The sequence below is a fragment of the Amphibalanus amphitrite genome, unplaced genomic scaffold (genome assembly GCF_019059575.1).
Source record: "Amphibalanus amphitrite isolate SeventyFive unplaced genomic scaffold, NRLGWU_Aamphi_draft 000691F_arrow, whole genome shotgun sequence".
Lineage (NCBI taxonomy): Eukaryota > Metazoa > Arthropoda > Thecostraca > Balanomorpha > Balanidae > Amphibalanus > Amphibalanus amphitrite.
Genome location: NW_024882185.1, coordinates 296,612 through 309,608, shown reverse-complemented (window position 1 = coordinate 309,608; position 12,997 = coordinate 296,612). Strand labels below are relative to the sequence as shown.

The 12,997-nt window shown below is 47.2% G+C and overlaps 1 long non-coding RNA gene across 3 annotated transcripts; it reads left to right on the top strand.

The window, feature by feature from the left end:
• The first annotated feature begins 7,139 nt into the window (after positions 1-7,139).
• On the top strand, positions 7,140-11,756 carry LOC122364680. Of its 3 annotated transcripts, none has more exons than XR_006253619.1 (3): positions 7,140-7,157; positions 9,696-10,528; positions 10,920-11,756. It is a non-coding gene; the product is annotated as an uncharacterized LOC122364680 (long non-coding RNA). The 3 variants fall into 3 exon arrangements; XR_006253618.1 differs by lacking the exon at positions 7,140-7,157 and adding an exon at positions 8,373-8,438; XR_006253617.1 differs by lacking the exon at positions 7,140-7,157 and having other exon boundaries at positions 8,652-10,528.
• The last annotated feature ends 1,241 nt before the right edge of the window (positions 11,757-12,997 follow it).

Sequence of the window (12,997 nt, the reverse complement as noted above, 5' to 3'; positions counted from 1 at the left end):
GTTGTGAGTGCCGAAACCGGTAATTGTGAGCCAGGGACCCCATTTTGGCTATCTCAACTCAAATCTAATGTTAAGGTGGGAGGGTCCCTTTAATCGGGCTATCGCCGCCCTCCTTCTATGGTGGATTCTTCGGCCCCCTACAGCCACTAGGGCCATCATATACTCCCAGATGGCGGCACCTAGGGGATGAGGGGGGGGGGTGTCTGGGCCACTTGTCCACCTCGTGGCGTCGCCAGCGACGCCTGCGAGTCGGAGCAAATGATTATGGGGTCTTCCTCGAAGGACGGGTGCTTCAGGAGATGTTGCTTTGCCGTCTTGAGCGCCACCATCTCAGATCGGTAAATGGAGCAAATCCTCCCCGCCGCCTCCCGCAGTACCAATGTTGTACTGTCTGGGTGCTCGGTGAGGACCCCAGCGCCGCCTTCCTATTACTCCCCCGGTCGCAGACCCGTCGACCCAGGCCCACGTCGCACGCTGGGGGAGCGCTCCCAGTCACGCCTCCGCAGCACTCCTCCTCGCTGTCGCGGACGCCCCGATCGGCAGCAGGTCCAGGTGGACCGTGACGCCGTCTGTTGGCGTCTACGGGGGCAGTCTCGTGGATAAGCGCGCCTCGGCGGGCAGCGCCACTCCAGTGGTCCCACACCGCTCCCCCGCGCTCTCTCCAGCCGGTCACTGACTTCAGTCACGGTTGGGGGGGGGGGGCTTCCGCCACGACGCGGCGGGTCCTCCGACGGGAGGGAGAGCGCCTTCGCCAGTAGGCGCGATGCCAGCGCATCCCTCCTCATCTCTCCATCGGCACGACGCCCGCCTCGGCCCTCACGGCGAGTCTTGGAGCATGGAAATCGGGCAGCCAGTGATGACTCATGCCACCATCAGCATCTCCGCCTCCAGGACGCCAAGATGTGTGGCCGCAGCCGCAGGCAGCCACGCCGACCCCGCTGCCCGCATGCCCAAGTAGTCTCGAATCGCTGACACCTCTCCTGAAACAAGAGTGGTGTCGTAAACTTAAACCCCTTGCTGGAGCCCGCCAGCCGCGACAACACCGCCACACCAATTTTTGTGACCCCGGAACTTCCGTCCCGAGCCTTATTTCACGGCACGATGCTACAGTGCGCTACACGTATTGTGGTATTCAGCTTCCATGGAAACATCAACTAATTTGGACGCTCAAACGTGGGAGTCAGGAGTGGTTAAGGCCCAGAGCGTTCTGTCTGGTTTATAAAACCTTGGCCAGCAGATGTAAACGTGCTTTTTGTATAAGTGGCTTAATTTTGACGCAAAAGGGCACTAACCTTCGGCGCAAATAATGCAGAAATTTCAGCGCAAATTGCAAAATAGCTTGCGCCGAACTTCGGCGCATGACGGCTTCACGGGCGTCCGGCGTACCATATGGATGTTTTCCAGTTTGGGCTGCAGGTTTTAGCTCTAGGTTTTAGACTGTAGGTTTTGGATTGGGTTGGGCTGGGCTGGGCTGGGCTGGGCTGGGCTGGGCTGGGTTGGGCTGGGCTGGGCTGGTTGGGGTGGTTGGGTTGGGTTGGATTAGGTTAGGTAAGTTTAGGTTAGTTTAGTTTAGGATAGATATGAATACCTATTTTTTGTAAGTTGAATTACTTTTTTCATTTTGTAGCATCATATGCCTTCCATCTTTGAACTGCCATATTCAAGCACCAGAATAAGTATGGACTTGAACCTTTTCCAGTCTGGATGCCTGTATGGAAGTTGTGCAAAATCATGCAGTTGAAGGTATTGTAACCACAAATAAGAGCTCATGACTCAAGTCTCAACTTGTCCATAATTGGTTATCTTGATGTATAGGTACTTGTAGACCCTTCCTCTTACTTGGCACACAGGCATGATGTCACAGTGTTCTAAAATTGGATTTCAATTGGGTGTCCCAATAAAAAAAAATCTGAAGACAAAATGAGATAGATTTAGTCTTTCCGCGAAACTGCATAATGCCATTTTTTACCTCAGATTTTGTCAGAACCTTCAAAGGATCTGAAATGAAATGATGTAGAGTAGATGCATCAACTGTCAAGTCATGCGTAACCTGGCAGCTGGCTGTTGAATCAAACTTTTGACATATTTTTTTAGCAAAGATGAAATAAAAGCCACTTATCATATTTTTAGGATGAAAATATTTTCCCCATCATGTGTGGTTATTCACCTAAAATTCTGAAACATGGAACACTGTCATACCAGCATTCCATCATGTCAACCAGCATTCCGCAGCATGTTAGCAGAAGCAGCAGCATGTTATAAGTATATGAAAGATCCAAATAGGTTGTAGGTTGGTAGGTATTGGTACTAAGTTTAACTTAATAGGTTAGTAGGCAAGGTTAGGATTAATTTTAGTTGAGCATCAAGATAACCATTACGAACAAGTAACAAAATCCTTACCTACCCTTGAAAGCATTGCTTCAATCACATCATCACGAAGAACCAGACAAAAATTTTGCACATTCTTACACTATTTGACATCCTGAATCCAGATATGATGCTTTCATGTGGCGCAAATACAAGAAAAACGAATAATCAAACCCGTGCGTATTCGTATCAACGGCGCCACAATTGTAGATCAGACCTTTTCTGAACAAATGCCACCACAATTTTAATTGATAAGGGATTAAAATGGCATGAGCATCAACATCTTGATTTTTTTCTAAAAGATAGCGATAACTGATAACTAATAACTTACCATTCATTTTGAAATCACGGCGGTAGGTACACCAACACATGGCACTGAAAACAGCAAAAGACGGAATGGCGGAATGTCGTATGGAGCCCTAAAACGCAGCTCGAATTGAGCCCGAAAAGGAAGACGAACTGATGCCGCTTTCGGGGCTAATGTACTTTGAGCCCGAAAAGGGCGCCTAACTGATCCCGATTTTAAAATCATACAGATTTGAGCCCTGTTTTGGCACTCATATGAGCCCTTATTCAAAAATGTTCTCAAAGTGTTTTCTGAGTGTGATCACGAATCGTGTTAGTTTTGATCAGAGATGACGTATTTAAGCATTTAGACCAGGTCGGGTCAGGTCAGGTCAGATCCGGTAGGGTTTGTGACGGGTATTCGTAATACGTGTCAACCGCCTCTGACAGCTTCGTAACATGTTACGAAGGCACCAAAACTACTTCGTAAATGCTCAAATGGTTGCTAAATTCGAATTCAGCTAAAAAAAACTAGCCTAGAAACATGTAAAACTCGAAAAAGTGAACCGAGGTCACCCGAGGTCACCAAAGGTCAATGCTCTGACCTGACCTTCAGGTGACCTTGACACCCACCCTAATGTATGGGAGCAACATCAATTCACATGTTTGAACGTTTGAAACCACGAAAAGCTTGCAAACGCGCGGCTAATGCGAGGCGACATACGCTGAATCGCGATTTCGGCCAAACATGGTCACGGAAAAGAGGTCACAGGTCAAAGGTCATTGAGGTCATGAAATTTCCAGGGTAGGTGTAAAATTGATCAATGCGAGGGTACTGAAAGTTTCGTCGCGATCGGCCGCTTTTTACGCGAGTTATTCGCAAAAAACCTTAGGGGGGGGTCGCATCAACTCCCTGTGCCGGCGAGGGTTAAAATAAAAAATAGGTTGACAGCGTGTTTCGTTTTAGCAACCAAAGGAATGCTCAATCCGAATAGCGCCTTCCTTTGGTCGAAAAAAAAGCCAAATACGCCCCGTTTCGAGGTCTATGCCTGTCGGGTCCCGATTTGAGAAGCAATACTGACATGGGTAGGGGAGAGTGGGGTAAGATGCCCAGGGTGGGAAAGACGCCCCACCCCCTCTAGCGGCGAAACAAAGAATCGAAACTGGAAATTAATGTTCTTAGCGTAAAGCGGAAGCCTGCCTTGTTAACTGCACACAAATTTGCGAAGCTCAGTCGGGCAACGGCTGGCTGGTGATTGCATGTTTTTTATTTGCTGCTTTCAAAAAAATATTTTGGTGTCAAAACATTGTAAATATCAAAGAAGGTAGATAATTTTTGCGTCCCTTGCTATAGTCGTGATACATTAACATGCGTGTACTGTGTCCCAAACAGTTTGTTTCAGGGTGTAGTTTTATGGCTAACAAATTGTACTGATTTAATGTTACTTCGGTACCTTGGGGTAAGATGCCCCCTGTCCTGATGGGGAAAGACGCCCCCCTAAATTCGTAGGCTGTCCTTCAAGCAGCCCGTCAAATCATTTATTACATACTTGTGATGAGAGACAAAAGCCGATCTGGGCCGACTATTGAGATTCCAGTACGGTCGGGTGCTCCCCATGCCGGTCTCTCGGCCCACACAGCGACTTTTTGGGCGGCACCTGACTCTGAGAGCCCTCACGACGGCCTCTGTGAGCCCCATTATTGGCTCTAAGGCCCCTCACGTCAACCTTTGAGGGCTCCCACGTTGGCTCCACGGGCTGCGCTGGCATCTGAGGTCCCCACGATGGGCTCGAGGGCCCTCAAGCATCATGAAGACCTATAAGGGCCCCACAGTGGTCTCCGAACGCCACCACGGAGGCTTGTTTGGCCGCGCTGGACTATGATGACCCTAACGATGACCTCTGAAGCCCCTTACGACTACTTTTGAGGGCCCTTACGATGACGTTTGGTGTCTACTGCAGGCTCGAAGGGACTGCTGATTCGTTCAGGCGATTCACGTGCCCATTTATGTCACTTATAGTGCAGGGGGGCATCTTTCCCAACGCCAGGGGGCGTCTTTCCCACCCTGTGGGGTAAGATGCCCCCTTTCACTTCTTCAGGAAAATGCTTAATAGCAAAAAAAAGTTATCATATTTCAGGCACGAAAGTGTGATATTTTTGGAGAAAAATGATGTCGGCTTCCGTTGAAACTCCAAGTTTTTGCTTTCCGATCGTCATTTTCGAATAATATATGACATAGTAAAACCCTGGGCATCTTTCCCCACTCTCCCCTACTGACAGCACCGAGTACCGAGTGGTGCAGGTACTGATGCTAGTGCGTTTTCAGGGTTTTGTGCTTGGGTTCTGCCAGAATGCTCTTTTGTGTACCGGTCAAGGTAGTGTTGGAAACTTGGCCTTCTGGTTCACACTTACCGGGGTTACATGAGCAAGTAAATACGTATCAGGAACGGATTTTCCTATTCGCTCACCATTGTAGTCCGTTTGTAATGCGTATTAACTCTGCTCATGTAACCCCGAGCACTGTCTTTTGGGTGATTTTTTTTTTTTTTTACTCGCTAAGGTAGATTATGTAATATGTTGTCAGGGGCGGCGCCACGGGTTTTCGATAGGGGGGGACGGGGACCGAAAATCGAAAATCCCAAAAGTAGATACTGATCGTGTATGCAAAAAAAGATCGATCACCTTTTCAAGCATCCTTCCCTCTAAATCAAAATTTGCAGTCTTGCCAACTCAAAGCTGGTTTCCTACAAGCTGCGAATTGCTTAGGCATAAGTAGCAGTGCCAGCTATTCTAACATTTCGTACTTTCAAATTTTCGATCTTACGTCTGGTCAGCTTCAGGGCTTCACCATCATATACATAGTCATGGAGGAAAAGTGGGAATGTCTTCTGCTCTGACAAGTGCGCCAAAACTGCAATATAATTTCAGAATCATGACATCACCACCTGATCCATATGCAACGGGCAGGGTGCAGCTAATGGCTAGCCGTCAGTGGTCATGTCATCGGTGGTCACTCAAAAGGCCATGCTAGGTCATGGAAGGTCACCAACCGTTATTAGATCACACTTTCTGATGGATTTTACTTGCCAAGAGCTTCGCGGGAAAAACGAGCGCATGCACCGTTGAAAAAATTGAGTGAAAGGGTCTCAGGTCCGGCGACCTCTGCAGGTGAAATGCCCCAGGGTAGGATTCCGGTCCTTGTTGATTAACTTCGTCAAAAATGGCAGTAGAGCTGTGATGTCGGCACCATTGTGTTCGTCATGATCGAGCTGGCACGACCTGCATCGTTCTCATATTCACCCTCCAATCGTAACAACTACAGCAGGGATTGGCAAATGGCGGGGCACCCCCTTTGGGAGGTAATGAAGGTCTCTGGAAACCTCATCCCACATCTCTTAAGCATTAGTGGCTCTCCTTATGGAACAGGTTTCTTGACTGGTCTGTTTCACCCCAGAATTCAAAGACTAGTCAAGGTAAAACCGAGCGCACCACAGTGAGCACAATTTGATAAGCTGGTGTATCTCAATTTTCATGTAGAACCTTTCACGTATCACGGACCTAAAACCCTTTCGTGCACTCATGCAAAAGCAACTGCCATGTTTCAACAGCTGGTAATGGCATTTTCACAGCCGCTGACGTAAGAAGGGGAGGGATGGGGGGCTCGATTAGACCCCCAGCCGTTCGGCCGCCGACCGAACTTAGTTTTGCAGAAAAAAAAAACGAGTGCTATCGAACCCCTTGACGAGAGGGAGCCGATGCTATATCCAATTATAAGGTCTTGGGCTACTGCGTGCTTTTTTGGTCCTGCCTGTGATCTATCCGAACACTTCTCCCCACAAGTGCTGGGGTTAAATGGCATAGATTTCAAATGGTTCCTGTGGTAGAACTGCCATGCTTGAATTTGACTCATTAGGAATGGAAAATTTTCATATAGTAACGGAAATCAATGGAATTTCAGCTTGGTTTTATCGGCAATGGGGCCTGGCAGTGGGGTGGGGAGGTAATAAGTAATAACCCTGCCTGGCGCCCCAAAAAGGGGGCACGATCCCCGAGGCCCTGCCGATCACCTTATAACTACAGACATCACAGATCCACACCTTTTGCAGATGGCCAGGACCCCTGCGATGCATTCCAACAGCAATCTTTATTCAGAACCTGCCTTGATTAACCAACGATGCATTAAATGCCACGGATAGCTCTATAATGCATTATTATCAACTATTGAACGGGCCTCGCCGATAGGGGGGTACTGTACCCCCCTAACTTTCGATAGCGGGGGACCTGTCCCCCCCGTCCCCCCCGGTGGCGCCGCCCATGTATGTTGTCATACGCTCGGCAAAAGTGAGCAAAAAAACAAACGGAAACCATAAATCTTTAATGAATATTTTTACTGGGCCAAAGCTGCCATAATAGCATCCAACATTGGCCACTTGCATTTTCAAAAAAGAAATATATCACGGTATATAGAGAACTAGGTAAAACCGGTTCGAAATTACAACACTAAGGTATTTTGACCACTATTTTCAGCTGACCTTTTAAGTCTAAAAAAGAGAACTAAGCAACAAATTTCGATGAGTTTTACGATTTGTATATATATTTTTGATTTATGATCACAGAGCACGTCATGTATGAACCTGTGAAGCATTAACGAAAATAAATTGTTGGCTATCTCCGCCATTTAAAAAATTATATATCTTAAAACGCAAAGCTTGCTCATGGACAAAATTAATTTTTCACAATCAAAAATTAAAATTGAAGGACAAAAAGTAATATCAAAGGCCGACACTCTTTCATTCAATTTCGAAATTATCATGGTTCTGAGCTGTTCAGCCTACCGGACCTGCCAAGGCTCTACCCTGAATTGTCGAGTAATTTCAGTGATGTGGGGCTTAAATCATGGTCAATAAATATCAAAATTAAATTTTCTTTCAGATTATGTCAGTTTTGTTGCTTTTTAAGCATTGGAAACTGCATTTAGTTGATGTTGAATGCACCACCGCCATTGGTGTCCTTGGTCACCCTGTTCCACTAAATGTAATATTTTTCTAAAACTAGACTATGTCGGTGTCTAAAACATTTACCAAAAATTACAAAATTGTTAACGCTACTACCTATCAAAATGTTGAAGCGCTATGATCTTGGGAAATTTTAGAAATGTATTTATGAATCTCGAACTTATATTTTTGGAACCGATTACTCCTGAGCAAAAACATCTGTATTTGGTAAACTTGTTAGGCATATGCTCTTAAAACGTCTATATCAAAATGAGAATTCAATTTTCTTTAAAAGTCCGCATATCTCATTGCAGTTTCGAAGATGTAAGGTGTATTTTTTGGTCTAGAATGAATGATCTTCCATTCTGCTGAAGGTAACACTATGACAATTAATGGAATATTACTAAAAAACAAGACAATGTCGGTGTCTAGTTCAAGCTTAATAATTAACATAAAAGAATTCTCTATCTTTTGATATGAGTCATAAAACAAGATGAACTTGGGAAATTTACGAATTTCGGTATTGAAAACCGCAGACCACCCTCAGTTGTGCTTTGTCCACTGTACTGCAAATGCTGCTAATATACCTCTGTCGCTAGCAGACGCATGTCTTTGCATTTGATTGGTTGAACGGCATTTCGTTTGCTGATGGAGAACACCTTTGTTTTAATTTGTATTTTGTCATCGGTTGTTATTTGTTTTGTCTGTTACACTGAACTCTATTTGGGTCTGTTATTTGATTTGATTTTGTTAGGTAAAGATGGAAGGCACTGTGACTATAAATAATGGAAGGTAGGTGTTGGTTTGGTACCTTCTTTTTAAAACTTATTTTTTTCCCTGAAATTTTGCCTGTCAGGCTGGGTGATTTTGTGTTTTAGATCCTTTTCTGAATTCTGTGGTTCAGTTGAGATTCAAATCAAAATAGGTAAAAGGTAACTAGGCCAAGGCCAAAGGTAGTTGATGTTTTGATTGATTTGTCTTGTAGTTGTGGTAATTATCCTACCAAGTATGCTCTACCCCGACGGCCAGTTGACGAAGCATGGCAATTTCGACGAGATGTTGTCATTGTGGCTCGTGGGGCTGTTCAGCTGGTGTGGGTTTGGTGCGTTGCGGATTTGGCTTCGTGCAGCGCAGATTTAGTGTAGCGTGGTGCGAGTTTGGCCTGGGTGGTGTTTCACTGGTGATAGTGATAGCAGCACGCTGCTATTTCATGCGTCAAATTAGGTTTCCATGGAGACATCAACAAGCCCCACTCACATTGCTCCAACACAACCACAAGTGTGACGTCAGCAGAATAGCAGCGTGCTGCTATCACCGGTGAAACACCACCCTGGTGACGAACTTGACGGGGTGTCAATAAAGCTGGAGTCACCTTCAGCGCTAGCCAGTAAATGTGTAGATAAAAGGAAGCTGAAATTTAAAAACAATCTAACCTTACCTAACCTTACCTATTGGCTATTAACATACTAACCTATACCCTACACCCTACCAACTGACGGTGACGCCAGCTTTACCATAAACCGTAGGTTGTAGTTTAGTAGGTAAGGTTAGGTCAGGTTAGATAATGTTTTGTTCTGTTAGACTAGGTGGGTATTTGATTAGATTTAAAAGCGAATTTTGTGTAAATGTCTCAAGAACTGGAGAGTCTAGCGACTTCACAAATGGGTGGCAGCATGTGAGATGCCTGCTATATGAATACCAGAAATCCTTCTCTATGCCTCAACCCCCTGTTCTGGGCTGGGCGGACACTTTCATCCCATGTGGGAAGCTCCCCTAGGAGCATACACGGAGCCAGGTGCAGTGTCAGGGACAGGGTGCCCTGTTCACTGGATGGGCTCAGCCCCAATGACTTGTACCAGGGTGTTTGCCCATACCAATAGCTCCCCCTAATTCCTATCATTCCTCCAACTCTGTAGTCTTTTTGGGCCAAAACTTGAAAGGCAACCCAACAAAACTTTAAATTGATTTTTAACTTGTGGCATAGTACTTACTATTTTGCCAGTCTGACAACATCCCATTACTGCCTTGACTGGCTTTCTTCTCTCTCAGGCTGATCCTGTGTCACAGAGCCACATAGATGAGCAGCTACCCATCGTAGGATGCACACTCAACCTCCTGCTAGTTTCTGAGCCAAGTCAGCTTGACAGAGGGGTCTGCTAATGCACAGCCACCTAGCCACTGCTAACAGATGCTGGCTGGGACAGACGCTCATCAAAGGTGTGCCACACGACATGGGCATTCTCGTTCTGCATCAAGCCTCAAGGTGCCTCAGCCAAACGGCAGTGAGAAATAAGGGTTGGAATAAAAGAAGAGGACTGAGGAGAAAATCCATTTACCACAATTTTATCACTGTGGACCATCGCGAATGCGTAGTGTAATATACCTATTAACTTAGTAGCCCAGCACGCTCAAGAGATCTTGGAAACTGGACCACCCCAGATCAGTAGATGCAGACATGCACGTGCAGACGAAACACCAGCGCCATGCATGGGGTCCAATCTCACCATGGAAATGCCAAAGCACACAGCTCAAGCCATGCTGCCATCCACATGACGTGCGGCCAGGTATCCATTATCAGACTAGATATGTGATATCTGAGTTTTTTTTATAACATAGCCATTTGCAATCTTTTGTGGCGATGGAACTTTCTTAGCATAAAAGACCGCCGTTGTGTACCGTGCCTGTGGCCAGCTTAGTCGTTTCCATTGTATGCTTTGTGGTTTTTTAGTTCTGAGCATGTTATCTTTCAACAGGCTCGTTGCTGTCGGCGGTTCTGAAGACAGCGGTTCGATCCAGCTGAAGGACGTCACCTGGCAGGAAGTTGTAGAGTGTGGTGGCCAGTATCAAGCCACATTGTCCAGAAACCATCACATTATCTCCAGGTCAGTAATTGTGTGAACCGGGGGGGGGGGGCGCAGCTGCGCCTTGGTCACCACTGTGTCGAGTTGTGGACGCCTGGGCCACCGCAGCCCCACGCGGGTAATAATCGGGCTTGGACTTCTTGGATGAGATGTTTATGCACAGGCTAATGTACTGTAATTATGACTGAGTGTGCGACAGAAGACGTTGTGACTATGAGTCATACTCGCCGTGGCTGGTATTTGATGACCGTCGTGACCTGTGACGGTCGCCGTGACTGCTGTGTGACGATCACCGTGACTGTAATGTGACGGTCGCCGTGGCTGGTACGTGATGTTCTCAGTAACTGTTTATATAACGGCCGTCGCGACTGAAAGGTGACGACGTGACGAGACGCGACTCGCTCTGTTACAGGTCACTAGTCGCCGGTGCTCGAGCTGACGGCGTCGTTCAAGGGCTCCACGGTGACAAGCGCCGTCACCGCTGCCGCCGCCGCCGAGACCATCCGACTCCTGGGCCCTGTTTCACGGCAGCGTACTGCAGCGCGCTACGCAGCGCTGCTGTGTTAGTGCGGCGATTGAGACGAATTCGGCTCGACGCTCCAGCGTTGCGAAACACCCGTGTCTATGAAGGATACGCCGATACGTCTTCCAGCTTCAAGCCCTTCCCGCCCCCCCCCCCCCGCCCCGTCCCAACGGTGTTGGCCGAGATTGGGGTTGGTATTTTAACGGGCTCTCCGATGACGTCCCGCAATTTGTGTTATGTAATTTGACGATTATGTCGTAGTCTCATTCTGTCTCGATATGCTAATAAATGATAAATGGGACGGAGGTTGGAAGTAAGGTGTGAGTGGCTGTAACCGGCAGGTTTTGGCGAGCGCGATATTAGTTATTGTGAGCGCGCCAGCTGCATTAAGTCGCGCGCTTCTGGCGAGAAAATACTTGCTCTGGAACCTAGAAGTTTGTCGTGAAATCTATGTGCCTTTGGATTGAATTATTAGAACATAATGTACTTTCGGTGTCCAGCACTGCAGCTCTGGAAATAGAAATATGGATGTTGGCTGTTTGATGTAGCAAGGGCTAACAATCTGCGTCAAGAATCAAAAGCTGTATGCAAATTAAAGTGAATATATTTCAATGAATTTTTAAATTTTGTGATACAAAACATAAATGTGTCAACTACTGATTACACCCGGCTGCAAACACTGTAACGCTTGCAATGCTGTACGGCAAATAAATAATATAGATTCTCTGGCGGCCGACTGGCGCGATCCGAGGCTGCTGACTGTTGTTGTATAGGACAACACGGCTGAATGGCTACGATCGAGAGTACGGAACGGTGCTGGTGACTGGCGGACCAGCGAAAACATGAAAGGAGATGAATAGCTCTAGCTCCCGTCTGCGCGCGGAAGGGCGCTGATTGGCGCGGCTCGCAGACTCCATTGGCTCATCAGACTGTTGTTGGTTTTGCTCCTCCCCTCCCACAGGCGTAGCCAGGTAGCTTAGTTGTGCGCGGAAGCGAGCGGCCAGAGCGGCGCTAGGTGTCGCCCTCCCAGCGACCGGGCAGTGCAGCTGGACGTGCCGCGGATGGTCCGCCTCTGATCTCGGCACACTCGGAAGAGTGCGGCCGGACACTCCATGGAGTTGCATAGCGTCGATAGGCCGTATGTTTTTGTTTTTGTTTTGTTGGGTTAGGCCCTTTCGGTCCAATGCGACCATTTCAGAGCCGGGAGGATAATAGGATATAGGGGGAGACATTGGTCTGGGCAGGCACCCTAGTGAGTCGCCGGGGCTGAGCCCGTCCAGAGGACAGGCCACCCAGCCCCAAGGCACTCACTGCACCCGGCTACGGGGTACGCTCCCTCGGGAGCAGCGGTGCCGCTCCAAGGGAACAGCCCGCATGAGATAAAGTTGCCTGTCCAGCCCGGAGGGGGGTTGCGGCGTGGAGGAGAAGGATTTCAGTATCCTGAGGATAGAAGCACGGAACGGTGAGGCCGTATGGTGTCGCTGTCGTAATATATAAAAGCGTAAGTAGAAGGTTGAAGCAAGATATAGAATGTTTTTCTTTACATTTAATATCGCAAAGCACAGCTTTATGCGCTGGCTACGATATGAGCGCGTCGGTTGCGGCAGTAATCATCGAAGAAATATATGGTTTATGAACGTTTCTTGATCATAAAATGATAAAACATTGCAATGTTTGCCTATCGTGAAGAAAACTCATATACTGCCGCTCTATCGTCCGGAATTATTCGTGTTTGATTACGGCGATTCCGCCACTCTATCAGCTGATTTTTGTTTCCGAGTCACGTGACCAACCGGTGTCTCCCTGAAATATATATGCAGTGTTGCAGCACAGACGAATTTGTCATTTTAGAAGAGCTGAGAGTCGCCTCTATCTAGGCCCTGTTGCTTAACATTGCACTAAACAGATGACTGAATTATTGAGGCTTAACGAAAAAAAGTGGGCCAAAGTTGCACGAAACTAGGGCA